Below are 24,947 nucleotides of genomic sequence, written 5' to 3'. Positions count from 1 at the left end.
TAATTTTAAATCGTATGAGGATAACGACTTACGTTTAGACGAACCTTTGTTTTGTTTTTCTAAAGATATGTCTTTTAACTTGAGGCTTTGACTACTTCTTTGAACATAACTTGTTTTAATCATTTTCGTTTTTGTATCTCATTTATTTTAAGTCCAAAGTTTTTCAGGGATTGATAAACAAAAACCGACACGAATCGGCAATTAAAAAAAAATTGTTGCTCGACATAATTTGCTTTGCCTAAGGTTTGATATTTCAATGTCTTCTTACAGACAATGTTATTATTATAATAAACCTGTAACAACTATTGCCAACCTCACGGGTATCAAACTTAGTGACAGAATATATTAAACGCAATACGACACCATCTTGATTTCCTCGACGCTGTTAATTCGATACTGAATAACATTTACAGTAACCGTTCACTCGAACCTTAGTGTTCTAATCAAAGGATTTACCATTGAAACTGGGGGAATTGAACTAAGGCTATAAATCGACGAAGATATTACACTGCGGTATCGAAACACATTGATATTACAGAACGGTCACTAACAAACAAGTCTAACAGCTAACATTCGGGTATAGGCTTTTAGTTTGCAATTTATTTGCAATATAATGGCACTCAAATCTATCATCAAGTTGATTCTGCATCAAAAGTTTTTATACCATATTTCGCATAATAATAATAAGTATCAAAATGTAAACAGTAATTGGTGGTAACAGTCACAAAATACACTCTTGAAAATGATCCCAAGAGAGCATGAAATCAGGATAAAAACTGTCCTATGTGATTATCCACGCTATTAATTGTCTGTGTTGATAATAATTTTCGTCCCTTTTTTTCCAGTTGGTACTTATAGCGTGAAGAGTTACAAAAATACATCCATACAAACCGATCACATTTATAATATTAGAGGGACTTTTGTCTTGATTCAATAAAACACAAACACTGCAAGTCAAAGCACAAAACTTCACGAGAAACATTCACACATTCGTTCCAAGTTCTTGGATAATCGTACGAATATTATTCTAACTAAATCATTTACATTCGCGTGAATAGCAAAGAGCATACGGCCACAGAACAATACGGTTCGTCCCATTCACGCGGCGGCGCTCATCTGCCCAATTACCCACATGTTATTACTTAACATTGCACTGCACAATACTCAGAGATATATCCAATTATTGCACCTAATTTTGACACTAATTTGACCATTCATCTACTCATAATGAGCCTTATATCAGAGTTAATGGGTCGTTAGCTAAACAAGCAAAACATTTCAAATGTATATTTCTTTGACCTAAAATTGTATGTAGGGCATTACAATCAGCTAGGTTTTTGGTTTAGGTGCCAGAAATATGCCCATAATTGTTGATACTATTTGTTATCTAACATTCAGTATGTTAGGTTGTACGCACCATTTAATTAATAAAACGCAATTAAACAGGTCGCCGATATATTGTACTAAGACCTTATGGAGTGTTATGAGTGGGATATACCTTGGGATATACCTTATACCTTCATTTGAAATAAATAATTTTATAGAACTTCAATAAACGCCAGATATATTAAATATTAATAGGAAATAACGTTCTTAAGAAAACAAAAAACAATCATTTTTAATTAAGAACCAATAATCAGGGTTCTCAGTTTGAACAGTCTAAACCGAGAAACAGTCCACGTCATAACAGACCAACAGTTCATACAAGCACAACTCCAAAAATTCCAAAAGATCAAAACAGGATCTAAAACTTGCACAGAATCTCAACAAAAGTTAACACAACATTAGAATAGAAAGGACCGTTGAGAAGACCATTCTGTCCAAGGCGAATACCACTATTGACAATAATAAGTGCAATAAAGACAATACGAAATGAATCTAGGACAAGGTTTGCAGTCTGAGCACAAGTAAATGTTGTCTCGATGCAATAATGGCTACCGGGATCGCGAGAATTTCTTTTAAAACGACTTGCCTTTGTGAATTAAGAAAATGCAGACAAAACAAGCTGGGGTTGTAAGATTTTAAGGTTATTTCGACACCATTTAAGATATGATATAAAGAACCTGTCTAGACTTTATCTATATGTAAATTAAGTTTCAAATCGCATATTTTTAAACTGTTGAAAAGTTTGTGAACAATGTCCAAAGAACAAAAATAAAGCGTTAAATATTATAAGAGTTACGTACTCTATATGTACGAATTTTTGTTACTCTTTCACGCAAAATCTAGTGAAAGGATTTTGTTAAAAATTTGCACAAGTACCGCTTGTATCTTGGCAATACAAAGGCATAGAGAGTAATTTTTATTAGGCTTAAAAACCGGACAGCACTAAAGGAAATATTAAAATCCGTAAAGCGAGAATCGCTACTAAAAAAAATGCGTAAGCAAGAAAAAAAATCCTTAATTCTTTGAAAATTGTTGGTTTCGGAAGTAGCATCCTGGAACTATAATGACGATTTATAACACGCATGATACCTGAACACCTATTTCATTACACATAGTTTCACTTTAATACCAGTACTAAAATTAATAATTTGGACTTAAACTGGAACTCCAAACTGTCTTAGGTCCGCAACGGTAGTTCTGAAACAATTATATCCCAGGTACTACGTGCCAGTAAATTTAACACTTTACCTGACATTGTCTTTGTGTTTGAAAGCCTTGAGTGGGACTAAGACTGGGTATAGGACTTAGGTATAGACTAGACTCAGACTGTCTTCAGTATTAATTTGATTTAGTATTGTGCACTTTGGGTCGATGAATACAGTTATTGAAGTCAATATTTTTAGTAACTTATTTGGAACGATAACACATGATCTTGTATATTTAATTTAACTGAATTTCAACAATACAAACATTTGATACAAAAAAAGATGTTTTCGAGTAAAAAGATTACAATTAGTTTTCGCAACAGAATACAATATTCATTGTATAAAAAAAAACCGCAAAAAGAGGATTGTTCAATTAATTTTCATGAGCCGGATTAAAAAATCGTATAGAACACGTGTATATCTGATTTTCAGCTCATGATTAAAGGACAGTGAGGACCGGAACTAGTCGGGCGATCCCGATAAATAGGTAGGTTAAATTATTTTACAAAGAAATACAATTTAATACATAAATAATTATCAATTGTTCATGTTAAGTATGAAAAACCCTTATATTATCCAAAAGTACAAAATTTTCAGTCTGCTGAAACCGCAGACATAAGAAAAAATCAGTTGAGAGTATGCAAACTAAAGAGTTCAATGACATTTAAATCGTTGAAATTGAAAAGGAGTATCCTCTTAACGAACATACTTTGAATAAAAACTTATTTCTCATAATTCGTGAGTTATTAATTAAATGAATTGAAACCTCTTTGTTTGAACAGACTGGTACTACCAATGTTAAAATTATGTAGTCCCGTATCAGTCTGATGGTTCGATATACAAAGCCTGGCAAACACACGCTACCAGTGGCGAAGGCTCCATACAACTCGATTCCTACCGGCTTCCCTTTCGAAATATAGAAAATACTAGTGTCTATTATTTTTCATTATCATTGAAACAAATTAATAATTTACGAAGTTATAGTACTGATATAACAATAAAATTGCTTTTAAAAATAACTATAAAAAAAAATCGCCTACCATTATACACCGCGCAATAAATCCCGCTCACGCACATTTGGTCGTCGTTAGTAAGGACTAAGGTAACTCGTAAGGCGAAACAGGAATCCAGTACAAAGTTTCTATTGCACCGATCGTGACCTTGACGTCACAAAGCGTGCCAATCTTAGGAGCTAGGGAAGCCGCAATTTTTCGAGTTATAGGGACGGAGAGATACGCCAGAACGAGATAGAATGATACCGAACTTCGTTGTCCGCCGGAACGGGATAGAATGATAGTTTCTTTTCACTTTTGGTTCGCGGTCATTTATCTGTCAAACTTTATATTTTTTTCACCAGACCATTTGCATTTCATTCGATATTAGTATAATAATTTAGAATTGGTCATGTACTATTGTTGAAATTTATTTATTTGAGTAAATTAGTGTAAACTAGAGTGAATTAGTGATAGTTTTGTGTCGTGTTATTGCAGTGTGGTGCAGTTTAGTTATATTGTTTGGTAGTCGTCTATTTCACGCAGGTATTTAGGTAAGTTGTTTTAGTTTGTAATTTTAATAGAAGCAGTTGTTATTTAAGTAGTAATATGTTATAATAGAGTAACTTCGATAGCATGGCGGCATTAGTGAACGTAGAATGCTGCCTGACAGATTATTTGTTGACTGAGGAAACATCCTTTTCAAAGTTGAGTTTTGAAAATAAAAAGCACGTAATTCATTTAGGCCGTGCTCGCCCTGACATGATTATTTTATTATAAACGACGCGATGGGTTTTTCAAACATTTTAATAGTTCTTTTTACAACAAGTATCCTTGGCTCACGGGAAATTGTAAATTAAATAAAATGTTTTGTTTTCCTTGCTTGTTATGCTCAGATTCTAACAGCTTATGGAGCCACACGGGATTTAATGATATTAATAATCTTACAAATTCATCTAAAAACATGTTCAGACCGAAAAACATATCCGTAGTTGTTTATCATTGCATGATTTCGGAAATCATAGGATAAAAACATTTTTTGCTAATACGCATGTAGTTCATAATAAGAATGCTAAAGAAAATTCATCGTACAAGATATAAGATACAAGCCATAATAACTAGAATTCACGCATCACAAGCAAGGTAAGGTTTTTTTTTGGTCCGGCTTCCCTTCTAAGAAAATTCACCCTTCGCCACTGCACGCTACCGAGCAATTAGTAAATTATTGTTAGCCTCATATATCGCTCATTTGTTTGACGCAAAGGGATAAGCCAAACTCGACAGTTCTAATCCGCATTTACTTGAAGCAATTTAATTTCTAATTAGAAACATTTAGAACCATGTCGGTCTAAGTTCTGGTCGCAAACAGTGGTTTAGTATTGGCTGTAAGGTTCCAAAATCAGCTGGAATCTGATTGACGTTGTTTGGCTTTGAAAGCTGATTGGAAATCAGAACTACAGAAATGTCTTTGTTGAATTCTTAGTTATTGTACGAGGTTTCCATACGAATATGCATCCATCGATCGAAACAACAAGAGAGAATTGTAGCATTTGAATTTCCAGCATCTACTTAGAGTGACTACCTGTCTTCCACAATTCAACGAAGTAACAAAACAGGTAGATTTGAATTTCTGGAAAACATAAGTCTAAACAGGTAACAGGGCCAAAATTCTCCAAGATTAAAACCCGCATAAAATTGAGCTTCGTAAAAACAGCTTATATAAAATGTATTTTTAGGGTTAATACGCTGTATTCAGGCAATGCATGTAACGTCAAATGATAGCGAAGCGAAAATGCGGAAGGATGCGGACGTGCCTATACAGCGCGGCCATTTTATACGGACCAAATGCGGGTCAACGCTGATAAGTGTGGGTGTGCCTTAAGGTTACAGTAAAATGTGTTGCTGTTCTTTTTGTAGGTGTATGAAAGGACCTTTACAAAATGCTTTTTTTGAGGTTTTGTTTGAAGCTGTTAAAGGAAGTAAATACTTACCGAAAAGATTTTAGCAACGATTTGTGAAATGAAAAAAATATTGAAAAACCTTAATCATTCGAAGAACAAGAGGTATCCTTGTGTCTGTATACCTATCCGCAGTTGCACTTTTTTGGGCCTTCTACTTTATGTCCTACACTGCCTGTTTTGCAAATCACCGGTCTTCTAAAAGTCAGCGCAAAAATAAACCCATTTTAAAGAGCATGATGTAAATAAAAATGATGGTATAAAATTCCCCCTTAACACTCACTCCAGATTATATCTAAAATCATTAAGCTAGTCCTATCGCAGCTTTTATTAAATAACCTTTGTGTTCTTATCACTTGAAATTATCTCGGTTTATGTGAATCTTCATTACCGCTTTATATTGTTAGCGAAGGGTAAAACTGTAAGGGAAAATTATGGGCGAAAGTGAAACTAGGGTTTTGTGATATGTGTTATTTTTTGTACCTGGATTTATTGTTGAGTAGTCACTTTGTTATAAGTATAAAACCAGGTTAAACAGTCCCCAGCATTAGTCTCGCTTCAGGCTTGTCTAAGAAAGCCTTTCTTGGCTGCTTTAGTGGCTAAGACTTCTGCTGTACTAGAATTCGAGAGCGTGATTTTTACAAAGGACAAATGTGTGTGTGTGTGTAATTTCTCTTGAATAGTATCTATATCATATAACTTAAATTGCAGCCAATTCTGAAAACAGAGAACCATAAATAGATATCATTTTTTAACGGAAGTCAATTTTTTTTTAGCAGTATTCTATTTGTTACTTACGGAATTAAAATATCCGATTAGTTTGAGAGCCAATTTTATAGAAGAAAGGAAAAATAAGAAAAAAATAGCGACAATTTATTCCGATTTCATTCAAATCGTTCAGTCATGACTGTCCAACGGAATGATAAATTAACATTTAGCCTCTTTAACATTTAGCAATACTATTCGCTTTTAAGTACCTTTTAGCTGCCTGGAAAATATTTTTCTCGCTAGATTATCCATTACTCCTAATAGTAAAATTATTTTCCTAAAAATACCATCTGAAAAACAGTGTTTGTCTGGAATCTACCCTTGACATTTAACAAACACCTGTCGAATAATAAAAGCGAACATCTCAAAGGATTCCTGAAGGTTAAAAAATGGTTAGACTTAAACAAACAGAATCTTTTTTTAGCTTTTAGACAATAACATGAACGTCCTTTTGTATTATATACTACTTACTTTGAACTCTTACAGAAATAGTATTGCCGTTGTGGAAGGGAGATGCCTATACGTGTATCGCAGTGCCCCGTCTCACTTCCTCTACGGCAAATCCAGTCTAAATCTCTCATAGTACAGGTAAAGAACCTTCGAAAACCTGTAACTAAGCATACTGAAACATCGTTCCAATTGATTGGATCCCCTTCCTTGCATCAACTAACAAAAATAGTCCCTTTCCCAAATAGGATCAACTATAACCGGAGGATCAAATGTGCGGAAAAATGGTTCCACTGAATTAGGTTAAAACTAGGTTCTAAACCATTAAGGTGGAAGTTTTTTTTTGGCACGTTTAGTAAAGCTATAGGTTTCCACGTACGCTGGCATAAAAACGCGGCTGACGTCACCCGGCAGTTCGGTTTAGTCAATAAGAGTCTTACACTACCCGTTAACTCCCCCGAGGGAGCGGGTGTCCATGAGGATCCCAGGCCAAAACAAAAAAAAAATGGATAATCAAAATCTTTCAAATCTGTTTGGAAAAGAACGTAGAATATGAGGACAATTAGAATACCCACGCGGCCACGTGAATTGCAAAAACTAAGATGTAGTAATTGATACTCTCGATACGAATCGATTTACTTTTTTCTTGTTCCCACCACTAATTGTCTCATCAAACCGAAGCTAAGAACTCTCTTGATTATGTCACATAACTCAGCTATAATACAAAACAATTTTATTGAGTCATTGTAAAGTACTTATAGGCATAAACCCTAAGGAACAAGAGTAATTACTGTAACGATTCTTAAATGCCTGAAAAAGGTATATCTGAAATATAACCTTTTTGATTTTGAACGACACAAGTATTCAAGTGTTTCTTGTGTTTCAATGTTACACATGTCCTTCTAACCTTCTGACAACGCTAAAAGGGTCACTTTTACCGGATTTATTCATCAAAAGACATTCGGTACACAATTGCACATTCTGTACCCAGACTCCCGATGCCTGGTGTTCCACGTTTATTATTTAAGCCTGACGGAAATTTACGATTTACATTTAGTAAAATGACGGGAACATTTTGCGACTGGATTTTGGCTTTATTAAGTGACGGTTTTGAACTTTGAATGAGGTTGAATATGTAAAGCACGCATGAGTTTACTCTATGCTAAATATTTTATTGATAGGATGCAAAGGAGTTTTATCCAAAAAGTTTTGATTTTCAGTAAGAATGATTTCTCATAAAAAATGCGTTTGCTTACTATTTGTTTTGAGTGCAAATAAATAAATGAACAAATGATAAATTCACAAAAGAACAGAAAAATAATAAAGCGAACCATTAATACCGCAAGGGTGTTTAAAATCTCAAAATCGAGCAAACTGCATACGCATTGTTCTTGAAGTACAGACTATATCTATAAATATAAAAATGAAACCCGTTTCGCGTTGTCATGGCATCACGTGTGAACGGCTGAACCGATTTCGATAATTCTTTTTTTTTAATGTTTGTGGAAGTCCAAGGATGGTTCTTACGGAAAAAAATATTAAGAAAATCTCTCAGAAATATTGAAAAGTATACATTTAATTTTGCATATTTTAAAAAACGCGCGTTACGAATGTCATTTTTTTTTATACGTATGTCAACGTCATTCACAGCCATAGACTATATTAAAAGAGCATCGTTTGTTCGGAAACGTGGTTACTTAATTAAGTTTGTTCGGAAACGTGGTTACTTAATTAAATTCTATTGCACTATTTTATAATTTTTTGAAAATAATACAAATAGTAAACCTATACAAATTTGCTGGAATTGCCCGGGTTACCACCTCATAATCTGCAATTAAAAATCGGATCAGTAATTATTATGTTACGGAACATAAACCAGCCACGTCTGTGTAATGGCACCCGGCTTGCGGTGAAGAAATTATTGAACAACGTCATCGAAGCCACAATTTTGAAAGTACAAAGGCGAAGATGTTTTAATCCCACGCATCCCTATGATACCGAACGATATGCCATTCAACTTTAAGCGTTTACAGTTTCCAGTGCGGCTTGCATTTGCAATGTCAATAAATAAATCACAAGGGCAGTCGCTAAGTGTATGTGGCATCAATCTAGAAAATCCATGTTTTTCACATGGCCAATTATATGTCGCCTGTTCCCGTGTCGGAAAACCATCAGCATTATTTATTTACGCGCCAGAACATAAAACTAAAAATATAGTGTACCAAAAAGCATTAGATTAAAGAAACAGCAGCATTAGAATAGAGAGAAACAGTGAAGGGTATAGAGGCTATTAGTTGTTTTCTAGAGCGCGCGTGGTGTTAAGCTCAGTATTTACTTCAAAATGCCAAGTTGTTCAATAGCGATTTGTAAAAATATAAGTGGAATTATTGAATCCTATGGAATAAACACTATTATGAAAATATATATTTTGTTTTGTATTTAATAAAATTAGGTCCTTTTCAGATATGGCGAGACCAGGGAAATAGGGATTAATTTATATATGGAGGATATTATAGATTCCAGTTTAAATTAAATAGGTACTCATACCTAAGATAGGTCAACTATACAAAATAAAGTAGTGCATCAAAGCTACGCTAAGGCGGTACGAAGTTCGCCGGGTCAGCTAGTTTTTTATAATTTCATAACCATATATATATTCTTCTATATTTCTTTGTTTATTAATATAGTAAAGCACAGTCCACAGAATACGCAGGCGGTCGTGGGAACAAAATTAAATATCTTGTCACACCCACACATTCGCCTACTGCACTGACAGGTAAAAAGCATTAAATAGCGACTTTATTAATAGCACATAACATATTTTACGGAAGATATTTTTAAAAGCTATATTTACAAACAGAGAAAATAAATCTATTTTCTGTTTATATTCTATTTTACAGAAATTCAATCAACAAACTAAAATTCAAGTCTTTTTCGACTTTAACGATTGTAGAAATGTCCCTAGGCCAGAAGGGATGAAATGGCTATAAAAATAAAAACGTCAACAGTTATCATTGTTAAATTACCTACTCGTTATAATCATTATCACACATGAATAACCCACTGCAGGGCAAAAGTCTCTCCGTCTATTTTAGACTCCTCTGTACCTTGAACTTTACATACTATTCCGGCAATCTCGCTGCGATCTTTGTCTTTCTTACCAAATAACCAGCTACCTTAACCTTCAAAAAATATCTTAAATCAATTAGAACATTAGCACGTACTACACGAACCTTCGTATAACCGAACATTCCACGTTCACCAAAACGCTACTGAAACTTAACAGCCCGTTATAAAAAAAAACGATGCGTTATTTTTTCCGCGCCGTTTACTTCACAATACGTTTTTTTCCCGCCGTTTCGTATTTCGTGTGTACGAGGTGTACGGTGCTATCGAATACAGTAAAACAAAGTAACGCAACCAAAATGTTACGGTTCAGTTATTATTATTACGATATTCATGTGTAATGTCCGATCAAGAGACCTGTTAGTTGGAAACAATACATTATTGAACGAATTTGAATTGCAACTGATAAGTGAAATGCGTCATGAATTTTCTAATTCAGATTAACGACGGAATGAAATGTAGGTTAGAAATATGTTTACAATAATTCTGCAGTTCGATTTTCATAGCATTTGAGTTTATTTTTCCTAAAACAAATATTGGACTACTTGATTAATTAAGACAATTTAAGCGAGTCATAATTGGATGACTCGGATTTGCATAATTTTTATTTTCGTATCGACCTTGGGACATTTACGTAAATCGTCTTATATTGCGGTGCAGTGCGTAGTTAATAACTCATAAGTCTAGTAAAAACAAAAATAGACGTCATCAGATCTTAAAAGCTGACGTCATTTTTATTCAAACTTCGAATCATTCAATCATATTCTAAGAATTCCATTTACCTTGAATAAAAAAGAATAAGATTTAGAATACAATTTAAAATTGATGTTTTTTTTTTCGAGGCAAAGATAACATTACATAAATCCTGACTAATGGTAGGTACGGTGTTATCTTTAATAAATGCGTAGACGTAGGTGTCTTCCCGGACTTGATGAAACACAGTAAAGTCATACCGTTATTTAAGGCAGGCAGTAAATGTGACGTTGGTAATTTTAGACCGATTTCTATTTTACCTGCATTCAGCAAGATCTTTGAAAAATTGATATTAAATCAACTACTACATTATTTTAATCAAAAGACCCTCTTGCATAGCGAGCAATACGGTTTTACAAAGGGACGTTCAACTACCGACGCGGGTGTAGCTTTACTGAAACACATCTACGATGCTTGGGAGAACTCTCAGAACGCTATTGGCGTTTTCTGTGACCTTTCAAAGGCATTCGATTGCGTCCGGCATGACACATTACTATGCAAACTCGGATATTACGGTATCAAAAATAGATCACTGGATTTAATTAATTCCTATTTGAGTGATAGGGTCCAATGTGTAGATGTAAATGGTAGTAAGTCTACCGGACTACCTGTCAAACTAGGAGTACCCCAGGGTTCAATACTCGGCCCATTTTTATTTTTAGTATATATTAATGACTTACCATTCTTTTTAAAAGGCATGTGCGACGTTGTGCTCTTTGCAGATGATACTTCCTTAATATTTAAAGTTAACAGAAACAGAAATGACTTTAATGAAGTAAATAGTGCTCTTACTCGGGTCACACATTGGTTTTCAGTTAATAATTTAGTTTTGAATGCCAAAAAAACCAAATGTATTAAATTCGCGATGCCTAATGTTAAGAATCTTGGGCCAAATATTGTTATAAATAATGAAGTGCTAGAGACTGTAGAATCAACGGTTTTTCTCGGTGTTACAGTTGATGCAAAATTAAAATGGATGGCGCATATTGCATACCTAGCGAATAAACTCAGCTCTGCGGCTTATGCGGTTAGAAAAGTTAGGCAGATTACTGACGTGGACACAGCTCGTCTTGTTTATTTTAGCTATTTCCACAGCGTTATGTCCTATGGCATACTTTTGTGGGGTAAGGCAGCAGATATCGAATCGATATTCGTCTTACAAAAGCGAGCTGTCAGATCCATTTACCAACTAGGCTCTAGAGTTTCTCTTAGGGAGCGGTTTAAAGAGATAGGCATTTTAACGGTAGCATCCCAATTTATTTTAGATAATATACTATTGATACGAAAAAACCTTCACTTATACACCAAAAATAGTGATATACATAGTATAAATACACGGAATAAACATAAGTTAATTGGTACATCGCACCGGTTGCACAGGGTACACAATTCATTTGTGGGACTTAGTGTTCGCCTCTACAATAAACTGCCTCTCACTTTATTGGAATTACCTTTTAACTCATTTAAAACAACGGTTAAAGATAAGCTGTGCAAGAAGGCTTATTATACAATCAATGATTATTTAAATGATAAAAATAGTTGGTCGCCGTGATTTGCACAGGACGGTTTAGTGTGGATTAATGTTTGACGCGTATTTGTGTAATTTGATAGACATACTCTATGTATGTGTGTAACATTGTGTTACCTATTTAGTTTTATTTTTGGTATAATTATACGCATACACGTATATATTATTTTTTATAAATTTTGACATGTATAATTTATTAATTATAAAATTGAATGACGTAGCAATTTATGCCGCCTCCGTGTTCGGGGCTGTGCCAGGTAAATCAACGTTTGGGGTATTTCTTTCTTTAAGTTTTATTTTATTAGCCGGCAGCAGATACGTCATGCTCCCTTAGTCGTCACTGCCTGCGGTGGCGTCTTGGGTCGGGTCACCTCCTTCCCTCAAATATGGCGAGGGAGGTGATGGCTGACCCTTGCGTCATACTCGTGAACGGGTGCTGCTTGCGGTGGCTGGTCGGTCTGCTGACCTTGGCCTTTGTACTTACAGTTTAATTTCGTATAGGCTTAGATACAGCGACCTCAAATTTTTGTTTGTTTGGCACGGCACCTACACACTTATTTGTTATTGTTTTGTATAATAATAATATCTAATAATTTTGTAATTGGAAAGACAGCGTGCTGCTGGGGAGTTTGTTGCGCCGTTTCTTCTCTCACAGCAAAAGCACTTAGGAAGCGGTGAAGGGTGGGCGAAACTGGGTGCTGTCCAATGTAAATGATGCTGACCTTCAAAAAGTGCTACTTAGTAGCCTAATTTGAATAAATGAATTTTGATTTTGATTGATTTTGATTTTGATTTTGACGGTCAGATTCAATGCGAAAATAACACGCGATACTTATTCAGCGTGCGTAGACCACAAGGGATGTTAGGAAATAACTATATTTTTTCCTTTGATGGATTGATAAGGAAATAAATTAATGCATGTATAATAAATATAATAATTGTGGCCTGTCGATATAATAATTTCAAATTTGTAATTATCCTTATAAGGATATTAAAGCTATAATTTCCACGGTTTTTATTTTACACGTGGTAGATATAAATCGCTAATTTGAAATTTCCTCTTAGTTTCTAAATTCAGAATTAATTAATAATTCGACTATATTGTATGGAAGTTAAAATTTACCTCTTAATTAATTTAATCAAAATCTTGCATATTTAGTGACCATGCGCGATTGACCAAATTATTAAAATTTTATAAAGAGTTTTTATGCTATAATTATGTTAATTACTTACTATATGTTATGTTACATTATCGAGTACCTACCAAATGTGTTTTTAAATATTTATTCCAAACAAAAATTGCGGTTCGGTCACGGGATCTTAGTAAGGCATTCAACATCCTTCAATCTACCACTTATTAAGTGGTAGGTATAGACCTAGGAGATATATACCTAAGATCAGCATAAAAAAAACATTTGAACTGCATGCAAAAAACTCTTGAATCATTTATTTTCAGAACATAAGTAGATAAATTAGTGTGACATAAGTGTTCAACATAAAACATTGGTCATTGTGGTCACACACAATCTCACGTTCAGAATAAAAGTGACTTCGGGGAATTGTTTACTCTACTAACTCAGTACTCGCAAGTTCAGTAGTAATTCAGTCAAAGTTTTGTAGCCAAACCTGGTAAGAGCCGATTTTCCTTGTACGTGAATTTATAAATAGAAATCGGCCGTTTTGTGTAACTTGACAGAGATGTCTTTCCAAACATACTTTCGAATGAAAATTTGGTATTTACTTAAATATGATTATTATTCCTACTTCTTGAATCCACACCTCACAAATAATGGAGGATATCACGAAAAACAAATGTCGCACTTGACTTACAAAATATCTTATAGGTACATTGAACAGTTCTAGTGTCCTTGCGGTTGGATTGATATGCGTAAGGTGCGGTTTCGATCCCAAAATTCCAACACAAGCAAAGTACCAATGTTACTATTTCAAAGTTATCACCATTGACAAAGAGTGAACGTCAAGAAACCTACATTATACTATATCCTAATAATTGAACCTAGACATGAACCCGCGGTGAGCTAGCGAAGTATTCAAACCTGCCCTATATAGGCTTGCTACCAACAGTAGAATGTATATAGACCGGTACTATTATTATGTACATAGATACAAAATTACAATAAATGAAAGGTCCATACAAAATCATAAAGAAAAACACAACTAAAAAATCTCACCACTGTATAATCAGTGTAACAAAATATATCTCCCACCACGAAAATAAACCGAAGCTCCCAAAATAAACAAGTTGATTAAACGGAAAATTAACGAAGTTACTAAGTCTAATACAGTTAACCTTTCGGTCTCACGTAAACAAACTCCGGCCGGTTATCAACACTTCTGGTAGACACAGTTTTACTTGCAGACACACAGATTTTCGGTCTCTTGGACCAAAGCCAAATTAGCAAGCGAGATATTTAAAACAGTTGCATAGACATTACAGAAAAATGTGTCAAAATACACGAGGGTATTATTCAAGGAACAGTTGAAGATCGAGTTTATTTTTCAAAGCTTTTGTTTCTTTCTAATTATATTCTTTTTCAAGGTAAAACTAAAGCAATAAGCCTTAGAGGTATCGGTGAGTGTAGTAAGGTTACCTACTGTAAGTGATTTATACGTTAATGAAGTATACTTAATATGCATATATCTTAAGAACTATCAAAAGGTATGCAAAGCGTGCAAAAGTGCAAAAATACAAAATTCATGCAATCACAAAAATCACACGTTCCTATTAATCGGGGATTCCCTAACAATTAATAAAATTACAAATAAAATTTTCAACTCCATTCCAAAATGTTCAGAAGCGCAATTTAATACCAATTTTATTCAATCGAGCAACCATGATCAAAGCTTCGACATCCCCAGAGCTTCATAGATCAAGGAATACCAATTCACAACACTAGAAACTGTCACCATTAACCAATAACTTCCCAGGCGGTTACAGAGTTAAGCACACTTAGATAAATCTACGCCAATATCAATTCGATGAGGAAATTTATCGAGTTCCTGCCATGGACTGTTGGTTTTAGCTCCTACAGAATATCCTATATACAGTGGTACTCAAACTTTTTCAAATTAGTTCAACGATTATTCAGGATGACAAAATCAAACCTCTTCTTTTTATTGTAGGCAATTATAGTATGAGATTGCACTTGTCTTTGATATTTTAACGGCGGCACCATTGGCAGGCATCAGATCATCTTATCTGCAAGTGAACAGGCAAGGCAATGCGAACAAGTAGGCTATCCTTCGATCAAACACAACACTCCCAATTCCTTGCTATTTGCTGAAAAAAGTAATGATAAATAATGGCTGCATGGACAGCTGAGTGGAAACCATCTATTCGCGGAACCACGGTTCGATTTCCGCGTAATGCAAGCATTTCTAAACCCCCGCAACAAAAGGATAAAAATAATTATTGCGGAAGTCATTTCAAAAACATACATGTATGTTCTCAAAATTTTGTTGTTTTATAAGTACCCCTAAAACTTACAGACTGCAAGGGATGGACGTCAGATGCGTCGTCATTTCTCTCTTTACCTTTGTACACCTCTCGGTTTGGGAATTGCTGTCCTATAGAATGGCTATGATCCCAGTCTTAACTGAAGTGAAATTACCTTATTTGTCGGGATTTAATAGAAATGTTTGTAAACAGCTGTGCCAGCGCCGCCTGTCTGATAACTTGCTATATTTAGAAAAGAAAAATAATGGTAAATGGAAGATAAGAATAACTTATCTTCGAGACATTATTGAATCCTGGTGTCGCAGCCGTTGTACCTAATGAAAAAGATAAGTAGTATACTGCGTAAGTGGGAGGATAGAATTAAAGAAGTATACATAAAAGATTATTTAAATAACTTGTCATACATTGAGTGTTTTTTGTGCGTATTTATTTGAACAGCTACGTTGAAACAATCGATCCGCCATTACTTTCTGCATCGTAAGCTTACCCCCCACAAATTTCAATGAAATAATAAATTCGGACACCAATTAGCGTTTCAGGTGTAATATAAAACAAACTTTTACTTTTATTACCTCCGCAACATGTGTTCTTCCATAAAAATATTACAATTTACCTGAACAGTTGGGCTTTCATTAAAATTCATATTTCCCATGCCAACGTTTTATTCAGCTACGAATTCGGTCCAATCGCTTTTATCATTCGGAATCACAAATGGCCGCAAGAGGAAGTTAGGTTTATGTACAAAAAACATGACAATGAATTTTGATAGTACATAGTAGCTATAGTGATGGCATTGAATATAGAAAATGGTACTGAAATTACTTTTGCAATCAAGATGTTCTTTCTTTTTAATTGTTTCATCAGTTGGCTGTTTTGTTATCAGGGCCTAACAGTGTGATTCCAAACCTTATTGAGGGTGGTATGAAGGTTCTCTTAAGGTACTCAAAGGTATCTAGTAATTGGCGTTGAAATGAGGCAGTGGAGGTGACAAGTTATCACATTCGTTAGTTTAATCAAGTGTTTTACCGTTTCATAATCTAACATGTTTAATTTCTTTTTTAGTAAACAGTTAATTAAATGAAATAGTGTTCAGTTAGTTTTATATTGTGTTTGTTTCGAAAGGAACACGTACCCAATTAATTATACACCGTAAACCTTTCGCTAAATAACGATGGTTAATTAGAAGAAACTTGCTGTTACTCGAGCTACTCCGGGATGCCGGTTAGTTTTAAAAAAATAATTTTAGGAAGTCTGTAAAAACTTTTGTTAATCCATGATGTCAGCTACCTCCAAACCAAATTTGATCGAAATCGGTCCTGGCGTTTAGGCGTGAAGGGGTAGCAGACTCACTATAACAGAAGTGTAATTCACTATTACTATGAACCTCGAATACAAAACATTAATATTCGTATGTAAACATAATAGGAACATTAAGAACAGATAAATAGTGTATTTATTGTCAAAGAGTAGAAACAATCAGCTATCTTATAAGGTTAATGATTATGTAGTTTGATATAATTACCATTATATTTATCTATTCGTGCTATTAGAAACTGAGGTCAAATACTAAAATAATTAGATTTCATCTAATTATAATATCCAGTATCAAATTACATTACAATAGGTACCTACAAAGCAGTCATTGTCTAGTAATATGACCGTTGGACTTTATGTCAAAAGTCCTAAGTTCGCATCGCTGCACTCTTATGTCTCTTATCTATCTCTTATGTCATTTCACATTCATGTACGTATAACACAGTTATTATCATTTGCTGAGAAAACAGCATTTTTTTTGAAAGATTTTTAAGCCTCGTCTAAGTACTAAAATCATTTAGGAAATCCGACATCAGGTTTTACATCAACCATAAGAAAAGCATTACAAATTAAACTATTTACAAAATATTTATCACAATAAATCTTAATCATTGCAAGAAAGCAGGAGATCTATTGACAATTATGGAGCATTTTCTAAGGGATTTATAAGGAAAAAGCTTGGATACATGAATAAACATGGATCGGTAGTTTTAGTATCGAACACAGGACCTTTTCCTTACAGAAAAACAAAACAATAAACAAAATCGCAACGTCCTTGACAAACAAATGTGTACGCAAATTTGGAGCAGCCCACTACACTGATACTACTTGCCAAAAAAAAACTGTTGACAGCGTTTTTTGTACAATGAGATAAGGGCGGCTTGTAGCTGTGGAAAAGAGATGCCGTTATGTTCGGTTTGCTGTCCCGCTTCTTCAGTATCGCTTGAAGAACTGATAGTACAGGCTTTGATCTTTGTTCAAATATGTTGTGTAGTACTGTGCTCGTTTGAGTATCTGAATCAGATGGTATTCAATCAATCAGTTAGCACGTTAAGGTGTCAATAAGTGGGTATTTTCTTTTCAAGCAGTTTTTATTCATAATTTAGATCATAGCTGGACTATGGAGATTCGAGAGTTTGAGTATGGGATATATGACCAGTAAAATAAATTGTGCCATTTATCTTAATCCGATGAGACTGGAACCCGATTTCAGACGACATCAATTAGATTGGCTAGCGGCCATTTTCTTGTCAAATTCTATATCATCACTATACAGTAGAAAATCGTCAGTTTCACTACAGAATATTTGACTGAATTAATTATGCTCAGATAACAAAAAATAAGCAAGTAACCCATTTACCTAAATCCTGTTACGACTTGAAGTCGACTTCAGAGCCCAACTTGACAAAAGTTTAGGCAAAGGCTACTGTTTCAACACTCCATTTTATTAAAGTGAAGTCACAAACTCACATTAATTAGTTCTAAGGTTAACTCAGCCAACATTGTCTTACGCCGTGTTAAATTCCTCAACTCATTTAACCGTTACCTTTGTTAGGAAACTGTTAACTTGTGTTTGATCACTTAATGATTTTCGGCCGCTTGGAGCTATAAAATTACACTGGAGATTCAAGGGTCCTTAACTTACAAAAAAACATACCAAGTAGTAAATTTTCACTTCCCTTTATGCTTAAACACGAAGTACTCCTTAAACGTAATAAGCATTTTTACAGATAAACAAAACCGAAACGAAATCGGTTCATCTTTTTTTTTAAGAACACGAGTCATTTCTATCTTTGTGTCGCGGGGGGTTTTATACGCATTCAAGCCACACGCAAAAAGACGCCCTGACTTAGGACAAGCAATCGTGGATCACACAAAGCTTGCCCTAGGCAGGGATCGAAGACCGCGGCACGTCACCCACAGCGGTATGACTTGGTGATCTCAACTACTCTACAATTCGTTCTGCTTTACATGCTTACTTACTATAAGTTCGAGTAAATTAGTATATTATCGTGGAAACGAGATATCACTACGCAGAGTGCGCCGTCTCGCTTCCACGACATAAAGTCTGCTTTAACTGCTCATAGTACAGGTACATTACGAGGTATCTGTTTCTGCTGATAATATTTTTATTTTTCATTCAGATGCGTGAATTACATACCCAAGTGTGTAAAACGTAAATGTATTAGATACGCAAAGGTTTATGCACACGAAAACACATGACTGTCGTAAAAACATTCGAGTAATAAAAGGTACGAATCTGTGGTAGATTTTCTTTTTGTTATTATACTCCGACGCAAAAAGAGGTTGTTAGAAGTGCGATCGTTATGTGTGTCTGTCTGTGACATTGTAGCACTTAATAGGTTGAACCGATTTTAATGCGATCATTTTTGGTATTGTGGTAACAATCATAGTTCAATGTTAGTATTGTAATACAATAAAAGGTACTTTTTGAATGACAAATAAGTATGTCCTAATTGTAAGAATTCTCAAAGGCGACTGGTATTGCTGTGAAAGGCAAGATTGTTGAATGACGGTGTTGAAATCACTATAACCAGCTCGCTAACACAAGTAGTAAATTTAATCGGATCACTCAAATCTATTGAATAACTACGTTAAAGTCACTTGTCGAAAATAAATGTAATTTTGATACATTTATACAAAACGATTGTACTCTTGTACAAACATAATTTTAAATCACCGAAGGCCGGACTTCTTAATTTTTTGAAGTCTTCAATTTTAAGATCAATCAAATACATTGACCAATATCTGTAGACTAACTTCAATTCATTCATGTTTTCTTTATGTAAACGGATTTTACACTGTCCCCAATGACTTACGGAAATAATATTATAACTAGTTATATTTTAATAATAAATATTAATATTTTATTAACAGAAATATCGAATAAATTTTATAAATATTTTTTTTTGTTTATTAATCAAGGAAATAAAACGTAACAATGGAATGCTAAAAACCCAAGTTTTCTCATTAGTCTCAATTGAAACGTGCCAATCAGAATATTCGGGCTCTAGCTCTACCTATAATTACACAATTAAATATTGCTTAGATCTTTCATTGAATAATTATAATACTGGCAGTAATAATTATGTTTTTATTAAATGTAACTTGTCTGTCAGCTATGGTAAGTAATTCAAATCTATTTTAGTATTCATACTTATTCATTTTTTTAGAACAAGAAATGGGAAGTCTGTAAGGATAATTGAATATTTGATCTGAATGGAAGTAAAAAAAGTAAGTATTTGGAAATTAAATCAACAAAAAAAAGTTTAGCACAATTTATTATCACGATGGTTTTAGTAATCGAGGTCATACAAATTTTTTGATCGTATTTCTTATGAATTTTTGGGGGACGTTCAGCAGTGGACGGCAATAGGCTGAGATGGTGATGATGATGATTTCTTATGAACGGATATGACTGTAATTGGGAATTGAAAAAGAAATCACAAGTTTATACATACTATATTATTTGTTCCCAGTCGTTGTGGGAGAATCCACGTAGCACAGCTAGTCATTTTGGCGCAACGGACGGTGCCGAAATACTGGTAGATATAATTACAAAACCTGTATATCAACAAGTTTTTTAAAATAAATAACGCTATGACTGGCTAATGACATTGGCCTTGTTCTGTTATTTCATATCTTGTCAATGTCACTCATCATTGTGAGATGGAATTCGTCAAAACTTAAAAATAAATTGTTAAATTTTTTATTGCTCGAAATAAAACAGATAGACTTGTGTTTTAGAAAATGTTACGATCTGATTAAAATTACACGGAAACCCTGATTTTGTCAAATTATTTTTTCATTGTTAATATGGCAGTCCATTAGTAGCTTTTTCTCTTAAAATTATTACATACGTCATTTTTATGTAACATTTTAAAAAAGCCTTATTCTATTGGCCACATAGTGTTGTGATTACTGGCACAAAATAAGTATTTGGCGTCGCGGCATTCTTTTTTCAAACAATACCTTTATCGGTCCAAATGTGGAACGCAAGCGTGGTGATTACACTCTGATTAGATATGGCACATTGATTAGGATTTACATCGATACTTATTGAACAACACTAATATTTATTTCTTTACTTTTATCAAACACTGACATGAACGCACCACTCCATTGGTTTTTACACCTCGTATTATGTAACTAGCTGTTGCCCGCGACTTCGTCCCCGTGGGTAGAAGGATAAAAGCTATGATTTAGGTATACCTGCCCGGTTTTTTTTCACATTTTCCATTGTATCTTAGCTCCTATTAGTCGCAGCGTGATGGTTTATGATCTAAAGCCTTCCTCGATGAATGGTCTATTCAACACAAAAAAAAAATCAATTTGGACCAGTAGTTCCTGAGATTTGCGCGTTCAAACAAACAAACAAACTCTTCAGCTTTATATATTAGTATAGAGTATAGATGACACCTGTTCTTTTTTTTATTATTGCTTGTTTTACGGCTGCGGCAACACGTTTCCTCTACTCGAATAAAATACAGTTACATGCTTAGCCTTTCAAAAACACGTTGTAAAGCTAAATAGTGACTTTTTGGCCAAAACCAAGTTCATTGTCTTCTAAATTGCGAATATTATTCAAATAACACAGTTTTTGGTTTTTGTTTTGACTACGGTTCAGAATAGTAAAAATATGTACAAAAACATTCGTTTATTTTTAACTGTAATATTTTCGACGAGACTTTTCATGGTTATTTTATAATCGTGTTTTACTCAGAACTTGTATTATTATGTTCGAAATTATAACTATTAATCAAAATTAAGTATTTATAAAAACCAGTCATTCATGTTTATCATAAATTATGGTAATTTAAGTTATAGATACCTGTCTATATAAATAGTACAAATAAATCTTGACGCTAACTTTTTAATACCTACCTATACGAGGTCAAAAAAACTAAACGAACGAGTGATAGATCATAGACCGCACGCCATAGGCTGAACAACGTATGGATGGAACTACGCTTGGTATTACCAACGCATTTCTTTTTATTGACGCAAAAAAAAACTTTTTGGAGTATTATTCATTGTTCCTTCATGAACGCATCAGACTATAGCACCGTAGTTTAAGTTTTCCTAAAACTGAGCAAAAAGGTTTAATAACAATTTTACTTATCCTCATTTGCTTGTTTGTAAGCCCCTATTGGGGAAGTACTGCAAGAAACTCGGGTCAGCGTACAATCATCCCTAACTATCAACAATAACCATTTCTATGGTGTAATCCACGTTGTCAACATGCCTTGGTTTTACGACACCATAAATTCTTCGAGTATAAAATCCTTGTTTTTTTTTTTTTGAAGGCAGTTTGTTAGATTTCTTTGCTGTTGATTATTGTTTGCTCAACTTAGTTAACAATACCCATTAGTACGATTACGATAGAGAATTAGAGGTTTTTATACGTTTTGATATTTAAAATGGCAAACGATCTGTGACAAAATTAAATAGAACAAGTTGTCACTTCAGTAAAGTTTTTTTTTTATTATTTTAAATATTCACTGAATTGAGTTACGTCCTATAAAGCGGGAATAGATATTATAACATTAATTCCGATTTTAGCCGCAATATTTTAGAGGTTATTTTATTCAAAACTTTGGTATACTCTGGAAACCTATTTGGAATACTCCTACGTAAATGTTACAAATTGAAACCCACAGAAAACAGACCTACGCAATATTCGAATCCAGTAAATTCCAGATAAGTAGTCAAAGGTTGTATAGGTCCTACCTTCAAAGCCTGGTAGTTTTCATTATTTTTTGTAGGTAGACAACACTATTGGGCTTGGTTCAGCGTTGTTCGAATCGTGTTCCCGTACAAGGGAAGCACTTCAGTGTTTTTAGCCAGTTAGAGTCCACCATGCCTCTTGCCTTTCCCAGATTTCCCCGTGTAAAAAAACAAAACAGGCATTACATTTACTTGGCATAAAAATAAACTAGTCTAACGTAGACAAATTAGGAAGTAAGGTAAAAACTTAGGTAGGTATGTAAATCTCCTACCCGGTTAAATTAATTTAATAAATAAATTAAATGTCGCTAAGTACGAGTACCTAAATACCAGCCTAATTAAATTTCAATTTACGTAATCTATTCAATGTCGTCCATTAACAATTGAACTGGGTTTGTTTTAATGTTAATTTAGTTGTATTCAGAATACCGACAAACTATTTATAGCATCTTCATTTTTAAGTATATTCGTCTAGAAATACCTTCTTACTTAACACCTATTCATTCTACAGGCCAGTGACCGTTACAATTTCATTTAAAATTACCTACATCACGGCTTCTGCTGTTTGTGTCTAAGTAGGTATAATTTATACTGCAAGAATACTCGTTAGAATGTTACGTGAATCACAAGACGATACAGTATTGACCTTTAAACTATCTAACAACAATACTTATCGCCAAACGATAACGTGACTGATTCATTCATTATTTTATCATGCACACTAAAATGCATATAGGTATAAAGTCTTCACGTATCCGCTTCTAGAGTTTCCAATAAAACGTGGCTTAACAACAGATCGCGATATATTCTTAAAGATAATACGTAGAATAACATAAAGAATTTATAGTTCTTATGTAAATAAGTATTACGACTTTATAAAAGTACGTTTACTCACAGCAAAACGCCGGTCAACTCGTAAATCCGTGTAGCGAAAAAACTTCACAACTTTGCAAACACAATAAATGACACTGGTTAGGCGTTCATCACAAAACGTAGACACAAAACGACGTCATTATTGCACTAAACAACACTGTTTTTAAGTTTTTGAAACACTACGAAATATCGAAATGACTGTTGAGTCGCGGGAAACGACGTGACGTAAACGTCCTCGTCGCGCGGCGGTCGCTCGCAAACTGAATGAATGAATCGAATTGAGTCGCGATCGAGACGAAATCGAGTCATGATATTGTAAACTGTAAACTCGATTTAATAAACGCGTTACTTTAATGTTTAAAATATCGTATAAACCACTTGTGTCGCTATTCTTAAGATCACACTTCTGGATTACGAGAAAATTATATTTTATTGTTATCTCTCAAGACGTGTACAAAAACAGGTCACGTAGTCAGTATAAACGAACTGTTTTTAATACAATTTTGCGAGCTACGGTCTTTGAGTAGATATGGCCCAATTTTATTCGTGATAACTACCGAAACTATTTTGTTGTTCCCTTTTTTCGTAAACAATACAAAAAAGGTGTATGCTGTTTCGTCTTGGGATGTATTTTCGATGTTAAGTATTCTCTATTTTAAGACAAGTCTTGGTACATACCTAAATATTCAAGTTGCTTGTTTTATACCTACGCCAAACTTTTTTATTCATTTATTTGATACCTACTCATACCAAAAACCAAAGTACCAAGCCAAGTAGGTCTGTTCAAGAAAGTTAAAAAGAATTATCTTGAAACTTTTTTAATCTGTGTGTATGAATAAAATATGGCAATCTTGCTGATGTCTGGCGAAGTCATTGGAGTAATTTTATTGTTTCTGATTTTTCTCATTGTATTAACAAACAAAGTTTAATCTGACGGAAACCGAATAAAAAATTAAATAAAGTTCTTAATAATTGTCATTCAATCACGTTTAATCGTGTCACGAAATAACGTGTCGGTATAAAACCGACTTTATATAGTTATCTATATTATCTTTGCCATCTTCTATTGGGCCCGAAATTATTTAAAAAAATTAAAGTATATATTCTAAAGTGTATGTTTGGTTTTACATGATTTTGAGAGTTTTATGTATAGTAAAACAATTGAACGTATCTACTTTGATGCATAGTTCCAATTAAAGGTCCGTGGTTTGCACAGGTGTGCAAAGATACCGGTTCTCTCCGATAATGACACACGACCAGCGAACGGCTGAGATAGAATAAACAATAGGCTTTAGCGTTATATAAACTCATAATTTACATTTAAAGAAAAAGTAGCTCTCTTCTAGAAGTTAAGGATTTAATAGTAAATAT

The 24,947-nt window shown here is 34.0% G+C and overlaps 1 protein-coding gene across 2 annotated transcripts in view; it reads right to left on the bottom strand.

Annotated features, from left to right (window-relative positions):
- Nucleotides 1-23,847, bottom strand: part of LOC113496652 (angiotensin-converting enzyme-like) — a 207,224-nt gene extending 183,377 nt beyond the window's left edge. For both annotated transcript variants that reach the window (XM_026875932.1, XM_026875934.1), the window contains exon 1: nt 23,599-23,847. The gene's annotated coding sequence lies outside the window, so the exon portion shown is untranslated. The remainder of the gene's footprint in view (nt 1-23,598) is intronic.
- Between the last annotated feature and the right edge of the window lie 1,100 nt (nt 23,848-24,947).

This window comes from Trichoplusia ni, chromosome 8 (assembly GCF_003590095.1).
Source record: "Trichoplusia ni isolate ovarian cell line Hi5 chromosome 8, tn1, whole genome shotgun sequence".
NCBI lineage: Eukaryota > Metazoa > Arthropoda > Insecta > Lepidoptera > Noctuidae > Trichoplusia > Trichoplusia ni.
Note: the sequence above shows the minus strand (reverse complement) of the source record. Positions and strands in the feature narration are given on the sequence as shown.